The 16,724-nt window shown below is 39.9% G+C and overlaps 1 long non-coding RNA gene across 2 annotated transcripts in view; it reads left to right on the top strand.

Annotated features, from left to right (window-relative positions):
* LOC108403037 (uncharacterized) overlaps positions 1-16,724 on the top strand; it is a 119,245-nt gene that overhangs the window by 88,446 nt on the left and 14,075 nt on the right. Inside the window, exon 10 of one of the 2 annotated variants that reach the window (XR_005059245.2) lies at positions 4,064-4,294. The exons of the other annotated variant lie outside the window; for it this stretch is intronic. This is a non-coding gene — a long non-coding RNA (uncharacterized lncRNA). The remainder of the gene's footprint in view (positions 1-4,063; positions 4,295-16,724) is intronic. 2 annotated transcript variants of the gene reach the window in all.

Below are 16,724 nucleotides of genomic sequence, written 5' to 3'. Positions count from 1 at the left end.
TCCTTTCTTTTTCTTTCTCCTCCACTCTTTATATATTAGGTGTCATATTCTGTACTTTTTGTGTATGCCTTGACTGACTTTGTGGGTAGTTGATTTAATTTTGCATTTTCTTAGTAATTAATTGGTCTACTTGCTTTACCATGTTTATTTTCTCTGGTGATGGCTATTTAGCCTTGGGAGCATTTCCATCCATAGCAGCCTTCTAGGGTATTTTAAATACTGGCTTTTCTAGAAATTGAAAAGGAATATCCAATATCCAACTATACAATTTTTCAGTCTACATTTTAAGCAATTTTAATGGATTATTTCTGGAGAGTTCATTAATTTTCATGGACAGTGGTCTTAATACATATTTAAAATGGACATGAAAGTTGACATACTTATTCATTAAAAATGAAGTTAAGTTTGAAAAACATTATTGCTAAAGAATCCACTGGGTAAAGTTAGACGACAAGGACCATTTCCTGAGGGGCACACCCAGGATAGGAGGTCACAAACCAGGGTTTAACTCCTTGTTCAGTTTCTGAGCACTATGAGCTTGGGTAGCCATTTGAACTATGTTCTCTTTCAATTTAGTTGAATTTATCGACTATATTAAGGTGAGTGATCTTTACAATGTATAAGGTAGACTAAGTAAGTTTTAAGATCTATTCAAGGTTGGTGATTCTTTAATCAGCAATTAAATAAAGTTCATTAAATCGGTACAATTAAATGATTTGCATTTGGAGAAATTTGCATCCTTTACCTAAGGCCCAGGACCCAATTTACACTTGTCAGATACATTTCCTCCCTGAGGTAGGTAATCCCCCCCCGGGACACGGTCCTGGTTCCCTCTGGGAAGACACCAGGATATGTTCCCCCTGACATCGAGACTCTGCTCTAGAACCAGGCTTTTCAAGCAGAACTCTGTGGTCATTCATATGTTGGGTTAATGAAGAAGAGTGGGAAATGCGTGCATGTTAAGAGCGCATTTGAGTCCTTAAGGTCACTAATTTAATCTTCTAACACTGTTGATTATTTAAGGCATTCCTAAATTATACTAAGTCTTAGTTAGCAAAACCAGTCTCCTTGTTTAAAGTCTTAAATCTGATTTTAAATAGTCTTTATTTATGTGAACAAGAAGAAAGACACTTTTTACTTCCTATAGTTCCCCGCCAAAAAGCACTAGAGATCACAAGACTGAAGAGCCCAGCCATTTAAATATTGTTATAGGGCAAACTTCACCTCAGACTTGCTGTAGCATTTAAGATGTCAGTTTTTAACAGGCATGAAGAAAATATAGCAGGCAAACAAAACTGATGGTCCTCTTATCGTTCATGGATGTAGAAGAAGGCTATGCCATTTTATTTGCTGTCTCAGTTGCCTGTCTTCTTTATGCTTCTGAGCCACCACGGTGTCGGCTCAGCCTCCACAGACAGGAAATGGCTTTTTGCTTTCTGCTATCCCCAGAGCTCCTCCTTCCCACTGTTTTCTGCTGTGTCTGGCCCCTTTGGGTTGGGACACAGAAAAACTAAGAGGAAAAGGGCCCCTTTGGGTTGGGACACAGAAAAACTAAAGGAAAGCCTTTCAATGAACAAATCCCCCCTGAGCTGGTGTCAGTGCACCAGGGTCTTGGCAGAGTTGAAATTTTCTTTTGTCCTGAGATTTGTAAATCCTCTGGAGGCCCTGTGTGCCCCCTTCCCACCCACCTGCACCCACCTAAGAACTTTCCAATCTAGTCCCTCGGGTATGGGAAATGTCCTACAATCCAATGGCATTTCAGCATGTCTCTCCCAGACAGCCCTTTAGGATTCATGTTTTTTCTGGAGGAAACATTTATCTGTTCTTTACTTGGGCAGTTTGCAGGGGTGCAGTTACATCACAAACCCCTGTCCTTTCTCTTCCAACCTGGGCATGTCTCTAGGATGGCTTTGTCACCAGCCCTCTGTCAGGTCCTTTTGGGGAGGAGGCTCTGCAGCAGATGCTGGGGCCATTTGGTGATTTCTTTAGGGCTCATTCTCCTAAATGGGGGGTAAGGAGCACATGCTCTTATCCCTCCCCTTTGGGGTTGTGACAGAAACACTTCTCCCTCCTAAAAAAAAAGTGCCTCCAAATACCTTCAGTTGCCCAGATCCAAACCCTTATATCCTCCATGTGCAGGAGAAGTTTCAGAATTCAGTATTCTTACCACTATAAAAAAACTGTTCCCAATTTGAGGGGCACCAGTTTAATATACGCTCCACGTGAGACTCAGGTGTCCTCGTTCACAACAATACCAGGAGCTCCTCCCCTCTGCTTACCTTGGTTTGCCTCAAGGGGCTTGTTGACTAGTTTCTTAGAACTTATGAAAATAGCTCTTTGAACATCATTGTATCTGCTGATACCTTATTATATACATTGCACATGGTTTATAATTACATAAAACTAAAATAATTGGAATGTAAAATGATGTATCTACAGAGGACCTTTGGAACTTCATCTCAAAATTCCCTGAATTAGATTTTTCATGTTTTGTTATAAAAAATTATTAAGCAAATTATCATCCCAGTTTGAGATGAGATGCTTTTTTATTACTTTTTTCATTTAAAATAATAAAAGATCAGAAATGTTGTTAGTTATTTAAATATACATTAAGGAATTCAAGATTAGGAAGTACATTCTAGGGAGTCTGAAGGTGGATTATTCACTATGGTGGTTGCTAGGCACATAGATCTATATAAACTTAGATTTAAATTAATTAACTTTTATAAAATCAAAGTTTCTGGTTCTCAGGGGCACTCGTGACATTTCAAGTGCCCAATAGGCATTACTGGCTAGAGACTTCTGTATTAGACAGTGAAAATATTTTTTAAAATGTGCTTCATTGTAGGATTCAATTGGACAGCACTGGTCTAAAGAAAGATGCCCTGATTGCACCCATGGACACTTTCCCAGTCTGGGTGGGTGGAGGGACGTGTGAGAGTTCCTTGGCTTGGACCATCTAAGGCAGAATTGAGGGCTTTTACCATATCAGTGGTTAGATGCCCTTTCTGGAACAGGTCTGTGCTTTAGTGATACAATATAGGATGGTTTCATGTTGGGCCAGAACTGCACCTCTGAATTGTAGAACGTGGTTGCAGGGACATTATCCTGCTCTGACTACATCCAGATCTAACTGCCTCAGAGAATCTTAAGAGGGACAATGTGAAGACATGACACCTGCCAACTGAACTCACTACGAAATGCTAACATTTGTTTTGAAAGAAACCAAGCTGATTTACAAGTGTGAGAGATTTCCCTTTTCTTTTCCTATGTCCCTAATATAGTTATGATTTAGTCAATTTATTATGGAAAACTAATGCAAGTTCTCTTTTTAAAATTAACCTCTTTCGTTTCAAAAGAGCAGGAAAGGATGAGATAAAACCTACAGATGTTGGAAAAAATATATACATCCTGTTTGTTTTCTGTACAAAACAAAAGGTTAGAGTTATTATTTTTTCTTCAAAATGAAGAAAATACCTCTTCGGTCATCTGTAATAGGTCAGAGCTATTTTGAACAGTTTGATGTCATTTCTATATCCCTCAAGGAAACAAAGGGGAAAGTCAAAGGAAAAGGAAAAAGCTTTTGATAAGTTATGCCAGCCACTGGTCCCCAGGAGTGAGGCATCCTGTTTTTATCGTGTGGCTGAAAAACAGTGGAAAAACATTCACTGTGATCAATGGCATCCACTCTTTTGTTATTTCAACGTTACCTGCCGTAATTCCCTAAATAATCAAGCGAAGGGAGGGCCTTTTAGTGTCAGCTGTGAACCCATGGGCCAGTCTGGGTAAAGGTTACTGGAAAATCACAGCGTGGACTGGAGAAAGAATGGTGACATGCCAGAGGAAGCCCATGATAGGAGTGACATGCACAATCTTGAATGTCTGTCACCACTAGATTTTATGACAGTTCTATCAACACCATCAACGAGTCCTTGCAATTATTGTAAAAGTCAGTGGGCTATATGACACATAAAAAGTAACAGAAAATTTAATGCTCATAAAAATGAAGAATTCTTTCCAAACAAAAATGGCTCTTACATGGACTTTTTGTTGTTCCCCTTAGGATTTCTGCATCCATCAATCACTCAATCCTTTGAAAGGACTTCTGGGAAAATGACCTCAGAGGTTTTGCTACCAAAGGGGGCCTGTCCCAAAATGCACCTCTCTGGCACATTGGATTATTTTGAGCTTAAGACCATTGAGGCCCAGAGTCAGGAGAGCTTCTTTCCTCCCCCTTTCCTGCCTCTAAGAAATAAGGTTGAGGGCCTGGTGAAGAAGAGAGCCACCACCAGAGGTAACTCCAAAAGGGGGGGCTGGGTTTGGGGGTCAGGGGGTACTGGGCAGACCTGTTTGTTCCAACATCTCTGCTGTCCCCTCGTCTCTGCTTGTCTCAGCAAAAATCTGTCCCCCAAGCACTGCTCTTCCCATTCTCCTGTGAATTGTCTTCCTCCCCTTTGAAGCCATAACCTCATCCCTTTCCCCAGTTAATGGCATATAAGACTTGGCTGCCTTACTCGGCCTTGATCTCATTTCCTTGGGGTTCCTGTATGGACAAAATTACATTTTTCTCCTGTTAATCTGTCTTATGTCAACTTAATTAGTAAATCAGCCAAAAGAACCGAGAAGGGTAGAGGAAAAACTTTTGCCCCCCTACACTTGATGGCCAGAATAGACCGACTTCACTGTCTGGACATGGCTTGCTGCGAGGCTGCTGTGGTGGAGGCCTCCTGGGACTCTACCGAAAAGCCAGCACAAGGTACAAGTTCTCACCATGCCCACCTCCTGGATGCCTGCCCACAGGGTCTGGTGGAAGTGAGGTGGAGGCTGGCCTTTCCATTTTTCCCCTTTTCTGAATTTGGATTTGCTGGAGAAATGATTGTGGACCTGGCTTCTTGAGCTGGTGACTCTGGTACAGATTTATTGTGAGTGCTCCAGTTTGCATGGATCCTTTTCCCCCCAGAGATGGTCATTATTTCTGTCTTTTTTTGTTGTGTCACATGTCATAAGGAGGAAAACTAAATGGTAGAATGTAGGCTGAGGTCCTGTAAGCCTGCTGTTTGAGCCACTTTCACAGACTGGTGAGTCCACAGTGCTTACCAGAATGCTGTTGGTATAGAAGAGCTGTGCTGTGGGTTAATGTGCCCATTAGGTAAATTCTGTTGCAAAGGGACAGCTTGGAAACCAAAGCCACAGAATTGGAGGGCATGGGTTGAGCACTGAAGAACTATTGGAAGGCTCATCATGTAACTCAGAGACCTACATGTTAGGTTAATTTGGTCATGAAACAGGTTTGCCTGATGCTGGGCCACCTGCAAACTCAAGGAAATTCCTACACAAGGAGACACACTGCCAAGCACCACACTGCCCGCCCCGGCCTTGTGGTCCATCCTTCTTGAGGATTCATTCGTCTCCAGAGACCCAAGACTTGGCTAAAGCTCTTACTGTGCGTATGAGAAAAACTGGTTGAGGTTTTCTTTTGTCTTTCTGTGTCTTGAGGGCTTGGCTTTGTGACGAGTGAGAATATTCTCTTTGGTCTCTGCCATTCAGAAGGTGCACATACCCTGCACATCTTGGTGGCCAGTGGAACAGATGAGGCTCCCCAGACACGAAGCCACACTCAGCCTTCCATTCTCCTTGTCCAGCAGGGCCAGCTCCCAGGAGGTCTGTCATGAGGGGGCCCAGTCACACAGGGCTTTGCCAGCTGAGCATTCATGGTCTCTTCACATGCTGAAAAAGCCCCCTTCCGATGATGTCCCAGATTGGCAGGCCTGTGACTGGACGCATCTCACGTTATCATGGGAGCTCGGAGATAACCACTCAGTACACCGTCCTTACTGCCTGTGACAGTGAAGGTCTTTGCTCTCTTAGGCTGACCTGGGATTGAAACCTTCTGGATTTTGAGGGCTGCATCTTTTGCACCCTTCTTTGGGAGGACTCTCACATCCACAGTCAATCCACAAAGAGGCATGTTGGTTTGAGCTGCTGTTGAGATTAGCAGATCTTACTCATCAATGGCTACAAACAAAGGATTCTTTGAATTGACTGTATGTATTTTTAAAAATACATAGAGAACTTGCACCCTAAGCAATTGTTTTATCGGTACCCATGGCAACACCAATTTAAAAAGAAAACACGACAGAGCGCAGTGGCCAGCCTTGGGGACTTCCTCAACAGGATGGAAGAGAAGAAATTAGATTTAGAACAAACATTAATGCCTGTATCCCATACAAATTCCCCTTCTCAAAATCGAGCCCATTTGCCTATTTTAACTTCCCTTTCCCTACGGGATTTATGGAGTCCTTGGCTTGATGTGCAGGCCCTGGGTACACGGGCGACTCATGGAACCGCTGAGAGCCAGGAGGTGCCCTGGCTCAGGTACCTGGGACAGGCAGAGGGCCCCCGCCGTGTCTCCCGGTTCCTCCTGTTCCCAGGGCCTTGTAAGCAGGTTCTGCCTGCGTCTGGCCTTCCTGTCCAACTTCCTTTGTGGATACTCTCTGGACTCCTGCCAGAAAGAATTCATGTCCCATGGACAGCAGCAGATCTTTCAAATTATACAGCCCCTTTACTCCCACTTTCAGGTGATCCCACAGTTAGAAAGATTAATGGCCATTCCCAGTCCTACTCACAGGGACCGCGATAGGGCTGAGGGGTTTCTTCCTATGCATGTTACACTAGTTAACAGACAAACCAGACAGTTCCCTGAGGAGCCCCCCACACCAACACAGAGGAAATAAATGACCATAATTTATCCTAGGTCCTCCTACAAATGATCAGCTAAAGCTGATGTTCAGGGGCTGTTAGGAGAAATAGCAGAGGCTGGCTGTGAGTGCAGAGGCCCAGAGGCAGAGCCCGGCTTGCTGCCTGCAGACTCGCTCTGAGTGGACAGGATTCTAGTGATCAACCCACCACCGTGGAAATGAAGTTAGGTATAAACCCTTTCACCCCAAGAACATCCTACTGTCATTTCTTTGGTCACACTGAATCCATAGTGAACTTGACAGGGGCTGAAACCCATTGGCAAGACAGGGGGAAAGGTTGTTTGAAACTTAGGTAAAAACAAACAAACAAAAAACCAAATATCTTCTTTACAAATATTCATCTGTCTTATGGGAGCCCCTGGGCAAGTCCACTCTGGATTTGGCGAGACCAAATAACAATGCAACATTGTGGGTAAAAGGGTTTCTACCAATCTTTATTCTCATGGTGGCAGGTCGAGTGCTGGAATCACATATACCTCTGGAAAGTCTGCAACCTGTCTCCATCTCTGCCTCTGAGCAGAGCTCTTTATATAGTGACTCAGTCAGTAAAAGCTTGTTGCCTAGGGGTGTGGAAACATTAGCCCAGCAGTAGGCCAATTATATCATCAAGTAGATTATGGTCAGGTGAGGATTCTGGCTATAGGCACTTCCATTTTCCCTACATCATCTTACTGTTAAAATTTTAGAAGGGAAGCTGTGAGGTCTCTGCATCTGTCTGGATGTTGGTGTATGTCATATATGTGCTGTGGGTGGAAATGTGTGGTATTTTCTACCTCTGGATTGTATTGCCCAAATTAACTTGCAAAAGAGCTCTATTTAATTGGCCTAAGGAAAATTCAGTGCTTATGTAAATTAAATTCTCAGAAATGTAATAGAAACTAATCCAAGTTAATTTCAGGGAAAATATTTGGTATTAAAGGTAGTTTAAGCTTGTTGGTTTAATTAAAACAGGCATGTCTTCAGAGTTATCAGCATTAAATATAATACTTTTGTTCTAGTTAGGCTTTCTAATAGTCAAATGAGTTTCTGTTATCTCATAAAATTTGTCACTAAGAAAAATAAATTAAGATGATGGCTAACTGCTTTAATGTCTCATGAAATTTTCATGAGTAAAGCTAAGTATGATTGTTAAAAGCAAATTAACTAAACAGATGTGAGTTCAAAGGTTTTAGGTGAATTTTTTTTTAAATTTGTTTTCCCAAATATTTTGGTAACTTGAAATCTTAAAGTTTTGCTGTGTTAAAGGATGAGTTAAGTTAAATTCATTGAATATTCATATCCTTCCTGAATAAGATACAATACTGATACATTAATTACTGAACATAGGTTTATCTGCTTTTTGTTTCCTTTTACAGAGGAATTAACCCTATTTGTGTGTATTAGTAAATATGTTTTGTGACACACTGAGAAATTAGCTATGAAAAAGAATATGATTCCAAAAACTATAAAAAGTATTTATAAATTTGCCAAGTCACATAATGCCATTATAAAAGTTCATAATAGTTTATTTCTTTATTTTTCACTAAAATTAAGGTTTTCAGGGTTAAATAATTATAATATATATGATCAAAACTACTAGCAATAGTAGAAGAAACATCTCTGAATGCAAGGAAAGCAGGATGTATATTTCCAGTAAAAGAAGGTATGAGAAATGGGAATGAATTTTTACTGAGAAAAAAGGAAATAATTTTGTATTAAAGCTAGGCTGATCACCTTGAAATGGGATAAAGAAAAACATAGGACAAAATATAAATGTAAAGAAGAATATTGCAGAAAGTGTATGAGAAAAGAATTGGAAAAAGACTTTATGCATGGTCAAGCTGGCAAGGATTAAAATAAATGTATTTGAGAAAAACTGACCTTTAATAAAAAAATAAGCTAGTGCAAAGTTATAATTTTGTTTTCTAAGTTTTCTAGGACTATTTGTTTGCCCTTAGTAAGAAAGTGTAAAAGATTTTTCTTTACCTTTAAAAGAATCTGCCTAGACAATATAGATTTTTTGCCCTGAAAATAATTTCCTGAGTTTCATTTACTCATCAAGTCTTTGATTAATTAAGAAAACAGAGTCTTTTCTGTTAAAAAAGCTAAGCTGTTCTTTATTTAATGTTCTTTACTTGCCTTCTAAGTCTTTGTCACTGTGGTTAAATAGTGACAAATCTAATTATCTAAATAATAGATTTCTAAGTATTGTTTCACAGTGACCTTTGAACCTATTTAACCAAGCTTTTTAAAGATTTTATTATTTTTGGCAGATTTCCCCAAAATTCAAATTCTAAGTGAAATCTTTTTGACCTGGAAGTAACTTTGGGTTTTCCAGAGGTACCTTGAATATCTCAAAAGATTGGTTCTCTCCTTACAAAGAAAAGAGATGTTGAACTAAGTAGGTTTACTTGATACATTAAATTACATAGGAAGCAATGAAATAAGAAATAATACTAAGTCTTCTTTATGATGTATTTATACAGATATATTAGTGTTCCAGGTTTTTAAAAAATTTCTAGAAATCTGGTACATCCTAGTATAATGTTATCACTTGTAATTCTAGTTATAAAATATTACATGTATTTCAGAAATAACCAAATTTCCTTGTCAACTGCTGTGGGGAAGTTGGGGTTCCTGTGGCCAGGATCCTCACTGAACTTAAACCATCTGATGATGTAACTGGCCTGTTGCTAGGCTACCGCTTCCACATCTTTCGGCAATGAGCTATTATTGAGCTATACAGAGAGCTCGGCCCAGTGCTCTGGGCAGAGGCAGAGATGCTAGTGCTCCACTTACTGCCGGGAGAACCAGCCGGGCAATAAACCCTTTCACCCCAAAGAACCTTTGCTGTCATTTTCTTTGGTCACATTGAATCCATAGCGAACTTGCCTGGGGCTGAAGCCTATTGGCAAGACAGCTGCATATTGCAAACTCTAATAAGATCTTTAACATGGGCATTTTTAAGCCTTTTGTTATTTATAGACAGTTACTGTTTTACTCTGATGCTTTTGCAAAAAACGTTCCTGCAAAAGTGTTTCATCTGCAGAGAAATTTATGGAAATAACTGAAAAGTACTCTAGAATATGGGTGTCTGAGAACTTTGAGATCATACCACTGAACTGGGCAAGAAACTATAGAACTCTAATGGGAAAAAAACAGATGGCTTTATAGAACTACTAAGAAAAGATCAAAGTCAACAAGAATTGATTACATGGGAATTAATGGACTAATGGGGATGATTATAATTTTTATGACTTTTTGTTTGAAATATTTCTGGTGTTTTAATCTTTTGGTTTCCAGATATAAGGAAACCTTTCTTCCTAAGCTATCGATGGCTTAGAGCAATTTAGTAAAATTTGGTAACTTGAAATCTTTGTGACCAAAGATGAAACATTTATCTTTTACTCTCTACCTGATCCCTCCAGAATTCAGAAACCCTCAATAAGTATTCTTATTTTTATGACGATATAGTCTAAAAAAGTTTTAAAAAATCTGTTCTTGTAACAGGACACAATTGGAAACATTAGATATAACCAAGTCTGACTGGAATCTCATATTTGAGAATCATGTGCATAAGCACGGATATGCCCAGATACATCTTAGGAGCTAACATTGATTTTATGGAGCAAATAAAGCTCCTTGGAGAAATAGGCCTGGTGCTTTGCTTATAGGGTTCTGTCTTGTCAATGAGTTTCAGCCCTGGGCAAGTTCACTATGGAGTCAGTCCAAGGAATGACTATGGAACATTCTTGGGGTGAAAGGGTTTATACCTAACTTTATTCCCATGGTGGCAGGTCAGTAAGTAGAATCCCGTTCACTCAGAGGGCGTCTGCATACAGCAAGCTGATCTCTGCCTCTGGGCCTCTCTGCCTGCACAGCCATCTCAGTCTCTGTCCTCGGCGCTGCCACCACTCCAGTCTCATCTCTGTTCTCCTGAAGCCATGCAGCCGTGCCCCGTGTCGCCCAGAGCACTGGGCAGAGCTCTTTATATGGAGTCAGTAATGATGCATTGCCCACACGTGTGCAGTGAGCCAGCCAACCAGGGCCAGGTGGGAATCCTGGTCGCAGGAATCTTCGCTTTCTCCACAGGCTCCCAGCAGCCTTTCTAGGTGAAGGAAGGTAATGTCTGTAGGCCTGGCAGCCTGAAGATACTTTGGGGGCTTCCAGAAGAGAAGAATCGACCTGAATCAATAGCACGTAACATCCGAAGGCAGGTCCTTGGCTTGAGTTTCTGGCCTTGGGATGGTTTAAGATGTTCAATCTGAAATTCCTTATGAAAAGTTCCAGCAAACAGATTAAGAGCCTGTATGGTCAATCCCTATCTTTATTGCACTTTTGTAAGTTATCAGGCTAAGGTTATTGAAGATAGACTTAATTTGTAAATGAATCAGTCTTATTATGGCTCTCTTTGATAAAAATGGTGGTAATTGTAGAGAAAAAAATCAATTTCAGTAACATACCTTTGTGACATCACACTGCAGTGCTGCTAAATGTCTCTGAGGTTCTGTTTCCTACCTATACACTGGGCCCTTCCCTGAATTCCCCTGGTCTCCTCCAGTGTTTGACTACAGTTCTGCAAACTAACATTCCCAGTTTTCTCCTATCCTTCCTACTTGGAATCATTAAAAAGTAAAACTGTTATTTTACCAAAACCTTGCAAACTAAAACCAGATAACTTGATAGAAACTTCAGAAAAATCGCCACAACAGCTTATGTATGAACAATCTTCATGCTGCTGCTAGGAGGCCACATTCCTCTCTGTGTCCCCTCAGCTCTGCATGGCACAATGTGGCAAATACTTACTGACCAAACATTTGCTTTTCTCGTCTTCTTAGGAACTTTCCTCCTTCCCTTTAAACTGATTGAATGAGATGGAGCAATCTTAGCTGAGGGTGGCACATGACTCCCTGCCTGACTCACCCTTGAATCTCGTATCTTTGGGGCTTCTGTACATGTAGAATTAAATTTGCTTCTCTCCTAATCTGTCTTATGTCAGTTTACTGACTAGACAAGCCAATAGAACCTAGAAGGGTAGAGGAAAGATTTTTCCTCCCCTACATGGCCATTTAGAATTCACGTCTGTTCAGTCGCCTTATCCCCAAGTGCCCAGGGGCATTCCTACAGCATCCATCGGCACAGCGTCTGTCGGGGGTCACCTCAGCCCAAACACACGTGCAGCAGTTATAGAGGAAACACCTCTTCAGCCGTCTGTACGTCAGACTGGCTTTCTAGGACCCCCTCCACGCTGGGGCAGGTGGGGGGGAAGAGCATTTCTACATTTTAGTATATTTAGGAATAATCTTAATGCAAAGTTCTAAGTACTTTCCTTCATGAATATGCTTCATATTTAGTATAAGATTGTTAGCCATGGAACAATTTAGTAACTAAATTGAATTCTTAACATCTTTGTCCAGACCTGGAAGAAATACTTAAAAATCCAGTCAGTCACCTAGATGTTTGTTTTACTTGCCACCAAACATCTGGATATTTAAACATTTTAAGATGAAATAATATTTTCCAATGATTTTGTATAATTGTGGGGATACAGCCTCTGATTAGGGACAAGACCGGTTGAAATGATTCCACAGAGCTATTTTATATAATTAAGCCTTTATAAGGGAAAAGGGGATTTAAATCTCTGTCCTTTGGAACATCATTATGATTTATATGGAATTAGCTTACTATTTCAGAACTCTGTTTATTTGTTCTTCCATTAGTGCTTCTAGCTTCCCAGTGGGTTGAAAATATTCAGGTATTTAGAGTCCCGATGGATCCCCACTGGGAATGAACAGGTCTCTCTCCCCACCCCTCCTTTTCCTGTTTTCAAGCTACAGGGCCAAATATATGGCTGTGAGACAACACAGAAGCAGTTCAAGAAAACCATTCTGCTCAAGGGACCTGGCAGCTGAACTCTCCCCAAATGCTTTTAAAAAGAAAAAACATACATATTAAATGCCAATTTTAAACAAATCCAAAGATTTGTGCAGCCCTTGTTCACCTCACGATGTTGCTGTAGACATGAATGTTAACCAAACGAGGTACAGATCATGAAAAGTCGATGCCTTAAGTCTCTTGAGTTTTCTAACAAGAGATTTGAGAAGTTTAAAAGCATATCATGTTTCTCAGAGATTATTAATTCTGGACTGCATTTCAAAGTATATCAAGGGCTGTCTGCTTTATACCAAACAGAAGGGAATGTGCTACCGGACTGAGCACACAGAACTAATAAGAGCTGTAATAAATCAAATCAAAAAATATTTATTGAACATCTCTGTCTCCAGCATTGAGCTGTCAGGTGTGTGATGTACATAAAATATAAATGAAAAGGTCTGTGGTCTCAAAAGCTTAAATGAATTTGGAGAGATAAGACAATTGCAAGAAAATAAATAATGCAAAGTTTGAACAGCAATTCAAATGACTGTCTCAAGAAATATCATATATGATGAAAATGAACCAGAGTAGCAATATAAAAAGAAGTGATCATTTAAATTTTTAGGCTAAAGGCAATTTAATGAAAAATTTGTGATAGAAAATAATGTTGGGCCTCAAGACATAGATATTTATACTTCCTTCAGAGACACCATGCTTCTGCCGAAGTCGGTGCTTGATGCCAGTTCGGGGCTGTGTTTGTGATGTGGCAGAGCGCCAAAATGGCTATGCCAAGTGGTGCTTATGAGATGGAATTAGAAGTAAATTATAAAATAAAATATACAATACTCAGGTTCCTGATTTGTAGAACAGGAAAAAAAATGTATCATTGCTCTTGAATATATCATAATATGACACAATAACTAAACTTTCTCTTTGAATTGTTACATGTACCTGAATATTCTACAGATTTATCCAGCCCTCAAAAATCTGCAGAACAGTTTCCTCTTTCTTACTTTGTTAACTATTCTTATTAAAAGAATTTAAAAATACATATTTTAATTAAGGCAAATCAAGCAAGTCTCCATTCCCTGGGACCCCCCAATGGAAATGACCCAGGTCCTCCTGCTGTTACATCGTTATGAGGTACAACATGTAGCTTAAAGATACATGGCCAGGAAACCCAGTATAAAAGAGATAAAATGAAGTTTTTAAGTGAAGAAAGACTTTCTTCACAAACTCAAAGTAAATTCACTACTAAAACAGAAAAGGAGAGAAGTGGGAGAGGGCCAAATCCCTTACATTGAGGTAAGAGCGGCCAAAATTATTTTCTTACAGATTTCAGTAGTTTAATATGGTTCTAGACATTAAACTAATCTCAAGTGCAGCTAAAAAGAGGAAGATCGCCTTGAAAGCCCTTGCTGAAAACAACCCTGGGAGGGACCGCCCAGCAGAAGAGAGGAAAGGGTAAAAACAAAGGCCCAGAACTTAAAGGAAATAACAAAACGAAAAAATCCTTTTAACCAAACCCGGTGTGTCAATAGGGAATTGGCAGAAGGCAGCTGGAAGTTGCTAATTAATAAAAATGCTGCTCGTAAGAAAATATATACGCAGGTGTAGGGATCCAAGAGCCGGCCCTGAACCCCCCCGTGTGCCCGACGGCGAGGGGGGGGGGGCATATTCACCGGAACCCAGCAGGTGGGTCTGGGAGGAGGACTGCGGCCGAGGGCGGCGTCGGGTGGACAGGCAGATGACCACAGGCCCAGCGGGGGCGAGTGAGGACGCGGCTCCGCGGCTGCACCCTCCCTTTCTGCCGCCTCACCCACGGAGCCCTCCCCGGGGAGCCCAGCAGAGAGCCAGCGGGCAAGGGCGGCACCGACACGCCCCGCGTGGTTCAGCCTCCCGAGCACCGAGCGGTGGGAATGGCCAGGAATCGCTCCAGAGGAGCAGAAAGGTGTCCAGTGCGTACAAGAGAAACAGAAGTAATCCTAACTGGCAGTGTTCTTTTGGAAACTGAGTTATTTTTAAAAAACAATTGCTTACTCGCGATATAATTTACATACCAAAAAAATTCACCCTTTCAAAGTGTACAGTTCTGTGCTTTTTAGTACATTCAGAGTCCTACAACACTGGTGCATAACTTTTGAACGTTTCTGTCATCCCCCGAACGGATCTCCATGCCCCCGAGCGGTCCCTCCGCATTCGTCCTCCTTCCTACGCGCCAAACACTGGGCTGCTTCCTTCCTGTACGGATCCGCCTGTTCTCAATGCTTTATACACATGAAGTCTTGGAACATTTCTCATTACTGCCTTCTTTGTGTATATCTATAAATAGATACATATTCCAATGTATCGTTTTAATTTTTTTATTGTGTATTTTACTATGTGTTAAAGTTTTTGTCTAGTGGTTACCTTGGAGATTACAGTTAACATCTTAATTTAAAACAGTCTAGTTCAGATTCATACTAATTTCAATGGTATATAAAAACTTTACAGAACTATAAACCACTCCCCACTATTTTGTATTATTATTGTCATATAAATTATACCCTTACATATTGTAAGCCCATCAACACAGTTTTATCATCATTACTTTGTGGAATTGTATTTTAAATCAAAAGTGAAACAACAGTTACAAATAAAAATATATTTACACTGTCTTTTTTATTTACCTATCCAAATACCTTTACGAGTAGTCATTTCTTTGTGTGGATTCAAGTTACTCTAGTGTGTCCTTCATTTGAAGCCTATGTACTCACTTTAGTATTTCTTACAGGATAGTGTGACGGCAGCAAATTCACTCAGTTTTTGTTTATCTGGGAATGTCTTCATTCCTCCATCAGTTTTGAAGGAAATTTTTACTGGTTATAGAATTACTTGCAGTTTTTTTTTTAGCATTTTGAATATCATGTCACCCTTTCCCCTTTTGGCCTCCATGGTTCCTGATGAGAGGTTGTCTCTTAGTCTTACTGAAGAGCCTTTGAATGTGATGAGTCATTTTTTTCTATTTCTAAGATTTTTCTTTTGATGAGGCTGGCTAGATCCCTTTGAGATTATCCTGCTTTAAGAGTTCACTGAACTTTTGGGTGTGCTTTAATGATTTTCAACATTTTGGAACTTTTAGTTTTTATTTCATCAAATATTTTTCTGCCTGATTCTCACTTTCCTCTCTTTCTGAGATGATTGTTATGCATAGCTTGGAATTGGTGATCGTGTCCCCACAGGTCTCTCAAGTTCTATCAATCGTTCTGCATTATTTTTTTCTTTCTGTGCCTCAGTGTGCATCCCCTCAATTTACTTGTCTCTGATTTTGTTGATTATTTTCTCTGCCAGTTCAAATCTGCTGTTGAGCCTGTGTAGAAAATTTTTCATTTCAGAATTTTTATTTGGTTTGTTTTTTATAGCTTATACTTCCTTATTGGTGTTCTTTCTTTGGAGAGAGATTGTTTTCATACTTCCTTTGAGTTTTTAGAAATGGTTTTTGTTAGTTCTTTGAATTTTCCTATTAAAGCTGATTTAAAAATCTCTGGGCTTTTGTGGAACAGTTGCTATTGATGGTCTCTTTTTCCCACATAGGATCCATACTGTCTTGTTACTTTGTGTGTAATGTAATTTTTAAATTGAATCTGGACATTTTAATTAAAATATAATGTGGTAACTGTGGAAAGCAGACACCCCCACCCCCCCCAGGTAAGTTTTTAAACAATCAGCTCAAGTAAAACAGTAGAATAAAAATAAATTATGAGCCAAGAACTATCAGTTTTAACAACCTCCTGGAGAAAGAAGTGACAACATTACTGTTTCATACAGAAGAAATTAATGTGATTCAAAATTAAAAGCTAGGAAAAATAAATTTCATATTTGCAAAGTAAACTCTATCTTTCATGTACTCATGAAATTTTGTATAACAAATAATTTACCATCAATTTCCTTTTGAAAAGCTCAACCCTACTGGGTGATAACAATAGTAATGTGGAAAGAAAGGGATGTTGAAAATTTGAAAACATGCCTTAAGTTGAATTATTTGCAAACAGTTTAAGATTTATAACCTAAAAATAGATTACTTACTTCCTCTTCAAGTAACCACTGAATACTTAAGATATTGATGAATTGTTG

Source organism: Manis javanica, chromosome 16, assembly GCF_040802235.1.
Source record: "Manis javanica isolate MJ-LG chromosome 16, MJ_LKY, whole genome shotgun sequence".
NCBI classification, from domain to species: Eukaryota; Metazoa; Chordata; class Mammalia; order Pholidota; family Manidae; genus Manis; species Manis javanica.
This window is presented reverse-complemented; position numbering and strand designations above follow the sequence as displayed.